Source organism: Juglans microcarpa x Juglans regia, chromosome 3D (genome assembly GCF_004785595.1).
Source record: "Juglans microcarpa x Juglans regia isolate MS1-56 chromosome 3D, Jm3101_v1.0, whole genome shotgun sequence".
Taxonomy (NCBI): domain Eukaryota; kingdom Viridiplantae; phylum Streptophyta; class Magnoliopsida; order Fagales; family Juglandaceae; genus Juglans; species Juglans microcarpa x Juglans regia.
The window spans coordinates 33,009,879-33,025,343 of record NC_054598.1 but is presented as its reverse complement, the minus strand read 5'-3'; the positions used below and the strand labels follow the sequence as shown (position 1 = coordinate 33,025,343).

The 15,465-nt window shown below is 39.1% G+C and overlaps 1 long non-coding RNA gene across 1 annotated transcript; it reads right to left on the bottom strand.

The window, feature by feature from the left end:
• Positions 1-3,584, bottom strand: LOC121255917. The gene is made up of 3 exons (XR_005938879.1): positions 3,493-3,584; positions 223-304; positions 1-56 (listed from the first exon to the last, which is right to left on the bottom strand). It is a non-coding gene; the product is annotated as an uncharacterized LOC121255917 (long non-coding RNA).
• Positions 3,585-15,465: the final 11,881 nt, after the last annotated feature.

Here is a 15,465-nt window from a genome sequence, read left to right as displayed (position 1 = left end):
TCGACATATGCAGGCGAACGAAGTCTATCGGTCAAGTTCATCCAGCTTTTGTCCAACTAAAAATGTTGAAAACAGCATATTCGCCAAAAGGGTAAGTTCAATTTAGCTATATGGAGGACGGGTATAGAATTTGAGAAAGTGCATTGGTGAGCAAAAGTGTACAGCTGAGTGGAAGTTACTTGCATGTGGAGAACACGAGAAGATGGAGAAAACGATACTAACCGGGGTTGTCATGAAGATCGTTGTGAAGTGATGAAGGTAGTGGTGAATAGTTGATTGTGTTTATGCCAGGACTAGTGAAGTGCTGTAGAAAATATATGTCACAATATTTGTGGCGCCCCCAATCCCCCTTATATAAATACACAGGGATCGAGACGGCAGGATGGTGACAACACGGTCACACATCCCAACGAAGTGCCAGTGTGTGTACATGCAACAGTGTACAAATAAAATAACGCAGCGGATAGTCAACTAAGTACCAGAATTTATTTACAATCAAATATCAGCAAAAATTTAAATAGCAGTTATACAGTCATCCATAAAAATATAATACAATAGTTTTCAAATAAACAAACGAGTGATCCCATATCACTCCTCAGGCGGAGCCGTCTCCTCAGGCTCGCCCTCCTCCTCCTCATCTGCATCAAAATCTGCGTTACCACAAAATGGTATCGCAGGTAAGTATAACCCAAAATAATCCTCAAGAATAAAATGCATTTAATGCAACCAACATGCATGCATATGATGAAATATGCATTTTTCCTCAAAACACCATTTTCCCCGAAAACGATAATTTCTCCAACACACGCCAAAATCCCATTTGGCCCAAAAATAATCCGTAAAACATTTTCCCAGAAAATGATTTACACAATATCCAACACACACTATTTTCTCAGAAAATAGCCAATTAATCCGTTATTACCCTATGCACCATGGCCTCCCCTATGGACCATCTGCACGTCCTGGCTTTGTAGCGGTGCTCAGTTCCGCGCCCGGCGCGTACATGGCCAAGCACCCACACTACGCAACGAGCGATGCCCAGTTCCGCGCCCAGCGGATACGTGGCCAGACATCCTCTAGTCCCTGCCAGCAGAAGGACCACAGAGTTGGCACGAATCTCTCGTCCGATCCCATTGTCGCCCGGCGACAATCCAGGGGACGTTACTCAGTATATTCCGCTCCCGAGTAACCAGAGGAGCTCCACCGAGATAATGCCCCATCTCGGCTTGGGGTCGTGATACACACGTACCCAAATTCCATACTCACATGAAAACTCAGTTTTCATAAACACATGAACATGAATGCAATACACGAAAACCCAGTTTTCCTTTACAAACATGATCATGCGTGCCAAATGCAATGTACATGAACCAACACAATATCCAAACCAACAATTACCAATCCAATCAAATCCAACCAAACAACTCCAATCACCAATCCATCCGACCCCCGTACTCCTCGGACTCAGTCCGGCAAAACCAATCAACAGTTCAAATACAGTGAAATGTGTTAGTGTAAAAATACATTAAATTCACAAGAATTCTTTGAAGAAATACTTACAGCGCTATAAAGCAATTTTTGAAGGATCACGAAGCTGCAAGAAGTGGAAAAACAGCTACAGAACAGTGTAAAATACACTGGCCGTGGGTCACAGATACCCACTTTTCAACGGAGACAAACGAAGACCCAAAAATGATAGGGTAGGGCCTAGGGAGGTCGGTGAAGCTAGTGGTGGTGAAGGTTGGCCGTGGGTGGCGGCGCAATGGGCGGTAGAAGACCAAAATACCCAAATCGGAAAAGTGGATGGTGGAGCTTCACCGATGGCGGATCGGAGGTGGGGTTGGGTCTAATGGGTTGCCAAGAGATCGAGGATGAAGTGGTAGGAAGAGTGCCGCGGCTTCAATGGGTTCGTGGTGGTTAACGGCGGCGATGGAGGAGCTGGAAATGGAGGGGTGACGTCGCCGGTGGATGGGAAAGCTGGGGAGCAGGGCGGTGTCGACCACCGCGGGCTCACGGCGGCGCTAGGTGGAGAAGAGGCAAACGGACGGAGAGAGGGAGAGAGGCTGGGTCGTGCGCGGGAGGGAGAGACCGAAGGAGAAATAAGGAAGAAAAGAAAAGAAAGAGAAAAGAAAAGGAGGAAAGAAAAATAGAGGGAAAAGAAATGAGGTCCAATCCTCATAACTTGGGTCACAAAAATGATCCAACGGAAACGATTTCAAAACCTCAAGTTAAATAAAATAATTTAAACGTAATGGTAAAGTCAAATTGAAATAATTAAATCCCACAGTAATTAATTAAATATGAAAAATAATTTAAATGCACAACAATAAATAAATATTAAGAAAGCACATAAAAATTAATTTTCACCAATTAAAAAATCCTAAAAAAATAATCCAATTAAAATCCAATAATTTTAAAATAAGAGAATAATTTTGAATAAAATAAAAATAATCATTCAATAAAAATACACTAAAATACGGGATGTTACAATATTAAACATAGGGCAAAAAGAAGGTGCATATAAAGCCTATTTGCTAGATGGTCCACCTACACAAGAGTTGGAACTATTTTGGAGGTTATGGCAGCATGTAGATGGTATGCTTGAATATTAACGTTACTTTTATGATAAATAATTATGGCATCTATGAATTAGATAATGCTCATATGAACTGCATTTGTGAACACAGTACTTTGATGCTTGTTTAATGACGTGTTGTTTAATGACTTGTAGATATAATTTTTCCATGAATGTCTTTTCATGGACGCCTTATCCCTGCCTTTGATCAAAACTATGAAGGGAGGCGGTAGCAGAAACATCAGACTAGGCAGTCATTTTGAAGTTACCGCTTTGACCAATAAGAAAAAGGATTATTATAGTGGTGCATTTATTATTGAGTGGACAAAAAAAAAAAAATTTGGAGTAAGATATAAGCTAGACTACAGATTGCAGTTGAGGGAAATAAATTGGGCACGACTTCAATAATGCTACTGCAAGGTTATGAAGCCAAGAATACACATATTTTGTTACTCATCATCCATTACTAAACTTCTAAAAATTGCTATTTGTCCATAATACTTGCAAACTTTGGAACATATCATCACTGTCTAATCTTCACACCATAATACCACGACAAAATAATATTAACTTGAATCAAACTACAATTAATAAAAACGCTATCAATATTCGATAAAAATTATGAATCATCGTTGCATTATGTGTTCCTCTTGTGTATTACAACTTAGCAATACGAAGTAAGACGTATTTAGTACTCGGTATGCTTCTTTTCTAGAAATTAAGAAAACTAAGTTTTAAAACTAAGTCATTACATTAAAGTAACGTATACATGTAAAACAAGCCATATGCTACAACAACTAGACTTGGCCGAGATGAGCAAAACACAATTGAGTCAAACAAATGCCTATTGTTCCTAAGATATAAACAGTTTATGTAGGCAATAGAAACAGGCATGGCTCTAGGTCTACAGTAATTACCTCAAAAGGGCTCCCTGCCTCTTTAATAAGATCTTCTAGAAGACAGTTGCACAGAAAGCTCCAACTATAAATGGCACATCATCCTCAATAAATTTTCCTAATTATACACACATTATACACACGTTAGCATACTATTTCTTTTTTGTTTTCAATCTAAGGTTCTTGTTCTTTGTTTTTTTGAATCTTGGACTCATACCATGCATGAAAAAAATACCGTGAGAATATGTGTATACCAAATAATTACTCAATACATGAATCTTGGACTCATTCATTTCATATTTACTCAATATATGTATACCAAATAATTATTATCAAATTATACAATTGGTCATATTAAAATTCTCAATTTAAGTAGATAAGAAATTTGCATCCTTTTCTCATTCATGTATTTTTTTCATTGAGAAAAAAGAAACCGATTGAAAATAATTAGGAGAAGATATAAGAATAACAAATTCTAAGACTTTAAAAAGAACATTTTAAATTTAGAAAAATGAAGACTTTTGAGTTTTTTTTTGTTTTTTAGGCACATGTATAGATCATATTCGTATTACGTACGCTAAAATCTTGGGGGTTTTTTTTAACCTTATTTGTTCAAATTTCATAGATTTTCGGGGTCTATTTTTTAATTTTCCAACACATTCTAGTGTTTCAATTTTGGGTTTTAAAATAACGAACAAAGGGAAATGCATTTATATGTTCATCAAGTGATCACTGGCCAACCATTGGAGTTAATCATCGTTGGTTGAAAAGTGAAAAAGTTAAATCTGGAACAACCAATTAATGTCAGATACACACACACACACATATATATATATATACTGGGTTTTTTTAAACACAAAATTCAAGCAATTCCGTCTGATTGTGCTTGAATACTCCAGCTTCTATCACCCTACCGGAGCACACAAACACTTTTAAGTAACCAGAAAATTATTATGCTGCCTATAGTCAGCTAGTTGTGGAAATGGTGCTATTTATCATTTCAATCATCCGCCTTTTACAATCTTGATAATCAGACTCATTATGAGAGTGCAGCAGAGGTATATGTGAAATTTCTAAAGAGGCTACTAGATAATATCATATTGCTGACCAGAAAATAATATTCTCATAATGCTAATGCTTTGCTACAAAGTTGTGAAAAGTCACATGAACAGATTGTAAAAGGCAGGAACCAGGCAAACCTTTAGTGCGCCTTGATTTTTGATACCTGGTCAGCAATTCTTGATAACTTCTATAGAGTTCTGCTGCAAAGATCAAGTGATTATGTCAGCCCAGGATTCAATATATAATATTATCGTGATCATCCGTGTCGACCAATTGGAAAAATACTCTGTAGGAATGAAGATAAAGAGAAAAATGTTATAGCAACCATGTACGTATGTACGTTTAATTGCTAAAAATCTGCCATTATAATTTCACATTTTCTTCTACAGTTAGTACTATTTATGACACTAGCTAGCAACGATTTTACTTCTCATAGCTACACATGACACCTGCCACATATATATCGTTTTCATGTCTTCATTAATAATATTATGTCATCATCAACTCGTCCATATGTATAGGAGTCATCCCTTTCTATCTAGCTAGCATGATATTATTGCAATAGTAACAAGGTGGCTGTCATAGAGGAGATTCCAAACATGGAAGGAGATGACTGACTAAATTCTTAATCCGAAACAACAGTCTGTGTATGATATTCAAACAACCCCCATCATTAAACATTAACTCGGAAAAATGAGTGATCATTCACAAGTTATAACAAAGAATATGCAAGTAATTAGAGATAAAAGAAGCAGTGCATGAATATATATAAGCTAACTGGTCAGTAAATGATTTTACAATATGGAAATCTTGTAGGAAGAGGTGGTGTCAATGAAAGAGCATATCCAACAATTTATTTTGGTTAGGCGTAACAGTACTGAGATTTTGGGTCCAACAAAAACAGCTAGTATGCTTTCTAAGTCTTTGTTCCTCATTATTGTCGGAACTAACGACATCTTTGACTATGAAGATACATATAGCAAATTATCAAAGCCAGAGTTTATGTCCACTCTCCAATTCGCTTTCCACAACTAGTTAATTATACACTATATTCTAATATAGCAGCGATATATTTAATATTGCTCCTAACTAAGAAAACTAGAAATTAACTTTTATGATATTACAAAATTAGAAAAATATGAAGTTAGTAGTCTAATAAATCTGAAACAGTTTTTAAACTCCATCAATTTGTCACTTATATGAGCTAGGCCTACCTGAAGTTGGCCAATTTTTTCCTTTTAGGGGTTTAATATACGAAATTCATTCTGGCATAATATACTTGAGTTGGTTTTTCCCCTTTACCAAATTAATATTTGTTCTTAAAGTCCAGTTCATTTTCCTATAGGATTTTAACTGTAAACTATTGCAAGGCAACTGTGAATTGTTGCCTCACAACAGTTCGATCTCAAGCTTACACCTGGGATCTAAATCTATATATAAACACTAAACACAACAGTATTACACAAAGAAAACCAGGTATTGAGTTCAAAATTGGCACTTAAACCATAAAATTATGCAGATACAGAACATTTTGAAGCAAACAAAGGAACATTTTTTTGATAAGTTACAGAGGAACATGCACATCAGTTTTGCAAGTTAAACAAAAATTACTGACAAAAAAAAAAACACAAATTTTGCAATGCAACCTACACATGAAGGGAGAAAAACAGATAAATTAGCAATGAGAGATACCTATATGGTGGTTCCCTTCCCTGGAGCAGACAACGATTATACTGGACTGCGGCAAAAGCTCAACTTGGGAAACGAAATGGAGGCACAGAACCTATATTGTAAGGGAAGGAAACGTAGGGTTTCGACTTGTTACTAGCCAAAACAAAGGGAACTCAAATTTTCCATTTTGCAGGATCGTCGAAAATGGAGAACCAACAACGGAAGGGAGAAGGGTGTGGGAAAATGGGACAGTGAAAACGAGGTTTAGCTGAAGACAGAGAAGGTGACGCCGTGCGCAAACACTGGGTAGGGTCGTAATGCAGGTGCATTGTAGTCGAGGGTTCATCGAAGTGCAGAAGCTGGGTGTTGGGGGAAATGTGTTTGGGGGGAAAATAAAAGTACTCTTTGATAAACAGGAGATCGATTTGGCGCCCACACAATGTATTGCAACCTAGTTTAGCGCGTTGCAAAGCTAATTTTTTTCCCAGTGACTTTAATCGTCGCCAAAGACCATCAAAGCGTTGCAATAGCCTTGATCAATGGACCCAGTGTACAATTGGTTGTATTTCATTTTCAAACAACCGGTGATTTTTAAATCGCCACTACCGAATACCTTTCCTAGCGATTTTAATTGCAGCGACTAAAAACTACCGAATCGTCGGGATAGACCAATTTTCTTGTAGTGTGCAGATCATTAAACCATTCCAGAGTTGCTTCTTATTAACATGGAAGAACCTAAACAACCTTAACAAGAAGTGCCTTTAAGGAGATCAAATAGGGATAGGAGATCGGCAGTTCCAAATGATTACATTGTTTATCTCCAAGAACATGAGTTTTATATAGGGTTGGAAGATGATCCAATCTCTTACAATCAAGCCAAACAAAGTGCTAACTCCCAAAATTGGATGGGTGCAATGCTATATGAGTTAAAGTCTATGAAAGACAATGACGTTTAAGACCTTGTTGAATTGCCTAACGGTATTAAATTAATTGGTTGTAATGGGTAATAAGTGTGATTTTTATGTGATTTTTATTAATCTTTTATTTATGAAAAAGTGTCAATTTTTTTTTTCAATACTATCGATTTGATTTGATTTATATATCTATATATTTATTTTCTTGGATTTGAAGGAATGAGAAGATTTAGTGTGAAATGAGAGGATTTTGGTACAAAAGAAGAGACTACGGATCTAGACCAACGAGATCTAAAGGGAGCTGAGGAGATTTAGGCAAGAAGACTTGGCAACACGGCTCCAGGCGGTTAGATTGGGTGACCAGTCTAAATGACCAACTTAATAGACCAACCTAAACACAACTAGTAAAGGCGAACAACTTTACCACTCTGTAGGTTCGCGAGAGTATTCTTTCATCTCGGTCAGGAACCTCACATCTTGGTCATCGGGCGAGGAAACCAGTTATATTCAGTGCACATGGCATCTACCAGGTGGGACCCTTCAATCTGTTGACCACCAAATCCTCTCGATCTCCGTAAATCAAGCTGCCTATTACTGAATCTTCCATTTTAGATAATTCCGTTATTCTTGAGATAAATTCTGTTATGTTAACATTTATTTTTAGAAACTATTTTCCAAATCCTTAGGCTAGATTGTAGCCACATTTATCTTGTTTCTGGATTTGAGTTTTGACATCTATTTAATCTCATATTGTGGGATGAATGGAGGAGTGTCTAAGTTTTAGAGTCCAATTGTCCAGAGATTATTCTTTAAGTTTCTTTCGAGGAGCCGAATCTGGAGGGTAAATGGGAGAGCCGCATGCTTCATCAACCGACTCCAACGAAGAACATTAGTTTTATTCTTTTTCTTTCCAATTTCATTATGAACTAATTTTATTTTCTAGAGCTTTGATGTAGTCTAGCATTAAACACAATTTATATTCTAAGTTCTTTTATTTTTTAATATTTCTATAATTGAGTGTTTATTTCTTGCTCTTAATGCTTGCAATTTTCTAGCTAATTATTGTTTGATCTATTGAATCGCAATGAGACTGAGAGGTGATTTGTGATTAGAGCTCTAGGATTAAATTCTATTAGTTGAGAGAAAGTAAAGATACTTTACCGCGAGATATGGAGAAAAATCGAAAAAACTTAATAAGTCTCCAATTAGTTAAATTCACATAGAGATATCGAAATATTAATTGGAGATATTTTTAGTATTGTTCGAGAAAAAATTTTGAATAGTTAAGGGATTTTTATTATCAACATGAGAAAATTGGAATTCTATAACAATGAAGAATAAATTGTGTGAGATTTGTAAGGTGAAATCATACGCTATAGATCTATTCTTATTATCTTTAAAATCTTCATTTTAATGATATTTTCTTCATTTTAATTTAGATAATCCATTCTTCAAATTTCGGTTTTTCAAATAGTAATTAATTTAGTAAATTTCAGTACTCAATATCATAATTAATCCCTGTGGGTTCGACATCCGTTTTCTTTAAAATATTTTACTAGTTGTTACGATTCTGTGCACTTACAGATATTTTTATGTGAACAATGGGCTCCAAAACCAAGCAAGACTCTAAAAGCAATGTTGAGAGGTTGTTTCATGAAAACTGGGTTTTCATGTGTTAAAGGATTTTGGGTGCGTGTGTATCACGACCCCAAGCCGAGATGGGGCATTATCTCGGTGGAGCTCCTCTGGTCACTCGGGAGCGGAATATACTGAGTGACGTCCCCTGGATTGTCGCTGGGCGACGATGGGATCGGACGAGATGGTCTCATGCCGACTCCGTGGCCCCTCTGCTGGCGGGGGCTAGAGGATGCTTGGCCACGTACGCGCTGGGCGCGGAATTGAGCATCGCTACGAAGCCAGGACGTGCAGATGATCCCTAGGGGAGATCATGGTGCATTGGTTAATGAAATAATGGGTTATTTTCTTGGAAAATAGCATGTGTTAATTAAAAGGTTTCTATGTGATTCATTTTCTAGGAAAATGAGGTTTTATTGATTTGGGTCATTTTCTGAGAAAATGACGGAGTATTATTTTTGGGCCAAAATGAGATTTTGGCGTGTGTTGAAAATATCTATTTTCGGAAAAAATGGTATTTTTGGATCTAATGCATATTTCATCATATGCATGCATGTTGGTTGCATTAATGTATTTTTATCTCTTGGTTATTTGGGCTATACTTACCTGTGGTACCGTTCTATGGTAACGCAGATTTTGATGCAGAGGAGGATGAGGGTGAGCCTGAGGAGTCGGCCCCGCCAGAGGAGTGATTAGGATCACTTGTATTCTGGTTTGAGACTTGTATATATTTTTATTTTGGATGACTGTATAACTTTTTAAAGATGATTTGTTTTGAATATTTGTGTTTAAAATTCTGGTACTTAGTAGACTTATGTATATTATCCGCTGCGTTATTTATTGTATACTGTTGCATATGCACATACTTAATACTATCGTTGGGATGTGTGACCGTGTTGTCACCATCCTGGCGTCTTGATTCCCGTGTCTCCTTACATGGGGGTCAGGGGCGCCACAGGTGGTATCAAAGCAGTTCGGCTCTGGGTAAATCCACATGTCCCTTAGGTGAAGTACCAGAAATATTATTGTTTTAAAAAATAAAGTTATAAGTTAAATTATTTATTTTAGAGTATGGTTTAATATGGTTTTATTATTTATTTTATTATACTTTATTTTAGTTATTTCTGGCGTTGCTTTTGTTGTGTTTGATTTTGTCTGGATTTAAGCGGGGTTAAAGATTGCTTTGACAGGAAGATGGTGAGACCAAGAAGGCACGCTAATGAGCCCGAAGAGGAATTACCAAAAGGTGATGGAAACTATGACATGGCGAGGTTGTTGAATAGGATGACAGAGTTCCTCCAACAGAATTTCAGACCCCTGCAAGGAGATTTAAATAGAGCGGTCCAAGTTGGGTGCACCTATGAGCACTTCCTAGCGCATAGGACTCCTGCCTTTATTGGGGAGGAGGATCCACTTCGAGCTAGGAGGTGGATTGAAGATCTAGAGAGAACATTGCAGAGCGGGAAAATAGTTTTGTGGTAGGCTCCCCTCCAGGCCAGAAGAGGCGGAGTTTTGCTGGTGAGGGTAGTAGTTCTGGGTCACCGCATAAGTTTGTACAGAGGACTGGGGCCCGTTCGCAGGCAGCCTCTGGAGTTCGTGCAGGAGGTCGAGCTCCAGTTTGTAGCAGGTGTAATAGAGCCCATGAGGGTGACTGTGGCCAGAGAGGGATCCAGTGCTTTAGATGTGGCCAGTCGGGTCACTTTGCTTGTGAGTGTCCCAGTCAAGTCCAAGGAAGTCAAGGAGGACGAGGAGGTCGATGAGGTGGGAGGAGCAGCCAGAGACAGTTAGTACAAGCCCGAGTATATGTTGTGACTCTTGGAGATGTGGATTATGGGGCTCCAGAGACCCACGATGCTGGGGTGATTACCGGTATGCTTTTAATTTAATTGTGGGATTTGATGTTTGGGGTGAGTTGGTTTTTGGATTTATCTGGTGTATGTATTTGCTTCAGGTAGAGTTCATCTATATGATTTTTATGCATGTACCTTGTTTGATTCTGGGGCGTCTCAATCTTTTGTGTCTGCTACTTTTGCACGGATGTGCAATTTAGTCACAGAGCCGTTACCACAATCCTTAGTAGTGACTCTTCCAAATGGTGAGCTGGTGTGGTGCTCCAAAGTTGCTTTAGGCTGTTCTTTGGATTTTGGTGGCAGGACATTGGATGCAGATTTGATTGTATTCAAGTTGCTAGGATTTGACATAATTTTGGGTATGGATTGGTTGCATCGATGTTCTGCAAATATTAATTGTGGAAGTCGGATAATTGGCTTACAACTTTCGAATGGAGAGTATTTGGAATTCGTGGGAAGCAAGTGGAAAGCAAAATCTGTAGTTATATCTGCAATTCAAGCTAAGAGAGATATAGCATGTGGAGCAAATACTTTTTTGGTCCAAGTGGTATCTACGCCATCCGAGAAGAAGTCTTTAGTGGATATTCCGGTTGTGGAAGAATTCCCTGATATGTTCGTGGAAGAGTTGCCCGCATTGCCTCCTGTTCGTGATATGGAATTTGTTATTGATTTAGAACCTGGAGCGGCTCCTGAGCATATGGCTCCTTACCGTATGGCACCGGCTGAGTTAAAAGAGCTGAAAACTCAATTGCAGGAACTTGTTGATAAAGGATTTATTCAGCCTAGTACTTTGCCATGGAGAGCGCCAGTTTTGTTTGTCAAGAAGAAGGATGGTACACTCAAAATGTGCATTGACTATCGGGAACTTAACAGGGTGACTATCAAGAATAAGTATCCTCTTCCTAGAATTGATGATTTGTTTGACCAGCTTCAAGGAGCAGCTGTCCTTTTGAAGATTGATTTGAGATCAGGGTACTATCAGTTGAGAATAAGAGATAAGGACGTACCCAAGACTGCTTTCAGGACGAGGTATGGGCATTATGAATTTAAGGTGATGTCTTTTGGGTTAGCTAATGCCCCTGCCGCTTTTATGGATTTGATGAATAGGGTGTTTCGGCCTGTTTTGGATTCTTTTGTGGTGTTGTTTCTTGACGACATTCTGATTTATTCGCGAGATGTGGAAGAGCATGCTTGTCACCTTCGTTAGGCACTTGGAAAGCTAAGGGAGCATCAATTGTATGCTAAGCTAAGTAAATGTGAGTTCTGGTTAGAAGAAGTAAATTTCTTGGACATGTGATTTCCCAGGAGGGACTGGCCGTAGATCTTAGTAAAGTGGAAGCTGTTTTGTCATGGCCTCGTCCTTCAACAGTTCGTGAGATATGGAGTTTCTTGGGACTTGCTGGTTATTATCGAAGATTTGTGGAGGGGTTTTCATGACTATCCGGACCTCTCACTGCTTCGACTAGGAAGAATGCTGAGTTTGTATGGTCTGATAGATGTGAGAGAAGTTTCCTAGAATTGAAGAGAAGATTGACAACGGCACCTGTTTTGGCACTCTCGTAGCCACACAAGCCATTTGTGATTTTTAGTGATGCATCTAAATTCGGGTTGGTATGTGTTCTTATGCAAGAGGGACGAGTTGTTGCTTATGCATCTCGTCAGTTGAAAATTCATGAGAGGAATTATCCCTCCCATGATTTGGAATTGGCAGCTATAGTTTTTGCTCTTAAGATTTGGCGGCATTATCTGTATGGCGAAGTCAGTGAAGTCTATACCGACCACAAGAGTTTGAAACATCTGTTTACTCAGAAGAATCTCAATATGAGGCAGAGACGGTGGTTAGAGCTGATTAGCGACTACCAATGTGAGATCAAGTATCATCCTGGGAAAGCGAATCTAGTTGCAGACGCTTTAAGTAGGAAGTCTCAACAGTTGGACGAAGCAGAGTCATCAGATTTGGATTCTCTCATTTGCGGGATGAGGAGACTTCTTATTGAAAGTTCGCAGCAGGAAAAGTTATTATCTTCGATTTTGGATGTCCGGGTTGTTGATTTTGAAGAATTGAAGACTCTTCAAAGAAGGGATCCAAAGTTGTTGTCCATCAGAAAGAGAGTCAGAAAGTCTAAAGGACCCTTGCACTATAGTCTGGATAAGGATGATATTCTCTATTTTCGGGATCGTAGGGTGATTCCCCGAGATTCAGAATTTAAGGAGCGAATTTTGGCAGAAGCTCATGTGACCCCATATTCAGTTCATCCAGGAAGCACGAAAATGTATCGAGATTTAAAGATAAATTACTGGTGCGAAGGAATGAAGGTGGATATTGACATGTTTATCAAGAAATGCGACACGTGCTGTCAAGTTAAAGCTGAACATCAAAGACCTGCTGGTAGGCTTCAACCTCTCCCTATTCCTGAGTGGAAGTGGGATGATATTTCTATAGATTTTGTTGTGGGTTTGCCGAGGACTCCTAGTGGAAAGAACTCAGTTGGGTGATTGTTGATCGGTTGACCAAAAGTGCCTATTTCTTGCCTATTAATAATACCGACTCTTTGGGTAAGTGGACTCGGTTGTATGTTAAGGAGATACTGCGTTTGTATGGAGTACCCAAGAGTATCGTGTCAGATCGGGACTCGCGGTTCACGTCCCATTTTTGGAAGAGTTTGCAAGCAGCTTTAGGCACTAAGTTGAAGTTTAGTACTGCATATCACCCTCAGACGGACGGCCAATCAGAGCGTACTATCCAGACTCTTGAGGATATGTTGCGAGCTTGCCTCATGGAATTTCAGGGGAGTTGGGAGAATCACCTGCCGCTAATTGAGTTTGCTTATAATAACAGTTTTCATTCCTCCATTCAGATGGCCCTGTATGAAGCTTTGTATGGGAGGAAGTGTAGATCACCATTGTGTTGGGATGAAGTTGGCGAGAGTAAGTTGATTGAGCCTGAGATAATTCAAGAAATGAAATATCAAGTTCGGTTTATAAGGACTAAAATGGCAGAAGCACAAAGTCGTCAGAAGAGTTATGCAGATATAAGAAGAAGAGACTTATCATTTGAAGTAGGTGATTGGGTTTACCTTAAGGTCTCTCCGATGAAAGGGGTTAAGCGCTTTGGCAAGAAGGGAAAGCTTAGTCCGAGGTATGTTGGCCCTTTCCAGATTATAGAGAAAGTTGGGCTAGTTGCTTATAGAGTTGCCTTGCCGGATTATTGGAGATGTCCATGATGTATTCCACGTGTCGTCATTGAAGAAGAGTTTTGGACAGCTAGAGCGGCGTTTTGTCGACCCTGAACGCATTGAACTTCAGCCTAATCTTACTTATGAAGTTCCCCCGACGTAGATTGTGGATTGGAAAGAGCAAAGATTAAGGTCCAACACAATACCTTTGGTGAATGTGTCATGGGGCGATCCGTTGGCTCAGGATTTCTCTTAGGAGAGAGAAGCTGTCATGAGAGAGCAGTATCCGTATTTATTTGATTGACTGGCGGTATGTTTCTTAAGTCTACTCTTAGTCGAATCTTCTTCCTATTTTAGCGTTAATGTTTGACCTTGCTAATTTCGAAGACGAAATTTTTTTAAGGGGGGAGGATGTAACACCCCGTATTTTTAGTGTATTTTCACTGAAGGATTATTTTAATAATTCAAAAATTTATTCTCTTGTTTTAAAATTATCGGTTATTTTAAATAGTTTATTTTATGATCTTTAAATTGTGGAAATTAAATTTGATATGTTTTCTTAATATTATTTATTGTTATGCATTAAATTGTTCTTCTTTTTAAATTAATTGATTGTTGGATTTAATTATTTTATTTTCATTGTATTATTACGTTTAAATTATTTTATTTAACTTGCTATTTTGAAATCATTTTCGTTGGATCATTTTTGTGACCCAAGAGGTGAGGATTGGACCTCATTTCTTTTCCCCACTTTTCTTCTTTCTCTTTTTCTTTCCTTTTTCGTTTCTTTTCCGCTGAGTTCCTTTTCCCCCCTCGCGACACCCTTCTCTCCCTCTCTCTCCCCGTGCGTTTTCGTCCCTCTCCTAGCCCATCACCGCTGCGCTGCCGTGGCCCTCACCGCCCAGCCCATTCGCTCCCCCACCGGCCGGCGACCACCTCCCTCCTGTCTCAGCCACTATCGCGCTTCCGTTAGCCTCCACGAACCGTCCAAAGCCGCGGCCTTCTCTTCTTTCGCGCGCCGCCGTCGCGCCACCTCCGGACACTATTTCTTCACCACTTCATCCAAGACCTCTTAGCGACCCAATGCACCTATCCTTGGCTCCGATCTACCACCGGTGAAGCTCATCTATCTCCATCTCCATTTCGGATTTTTGGCCTTAAAACCACCATTTGCGCCGCCACCCATGGCCAACCACCACCACCATTGGCTTCACCGACCTCTCTAGACCCTACCCTATCAATTTTGGGTCTTGGTTTGTCTCCGTTGAAAAGTGGGTTTTTGAGACCCACGGCCACAATGTATTTTACACTGTTTCGTTGCTGAGCCACCACTTCTTGCACCTCCGGGATCCTTCGAAAATCATATTATAGCACTATAAGTATTTTTCCAAAGAACTATCATGATTTAAATATATTTTTTCACTAACTCATATTATTGTGATCTGGTTGGACATGCCGGACTGAGTCCGAGTAGTTTGAGGGTCAGATGGATTGTGGACGGAGTTGGTATTGTGAAATGTTGGTTGTTGGTATGGTGTTGTTCATGTACATGGCATATTGCACGCATGATCATGTTTGTAAAGGAAACTGGGTTTTCGTGTACATGCATTCATGTTCATGTGTTTCATGAAAACTGGGTTTTCATGTGTTAAAGGATTTTGGGTGCGTGTGTATCACGACCTCAAG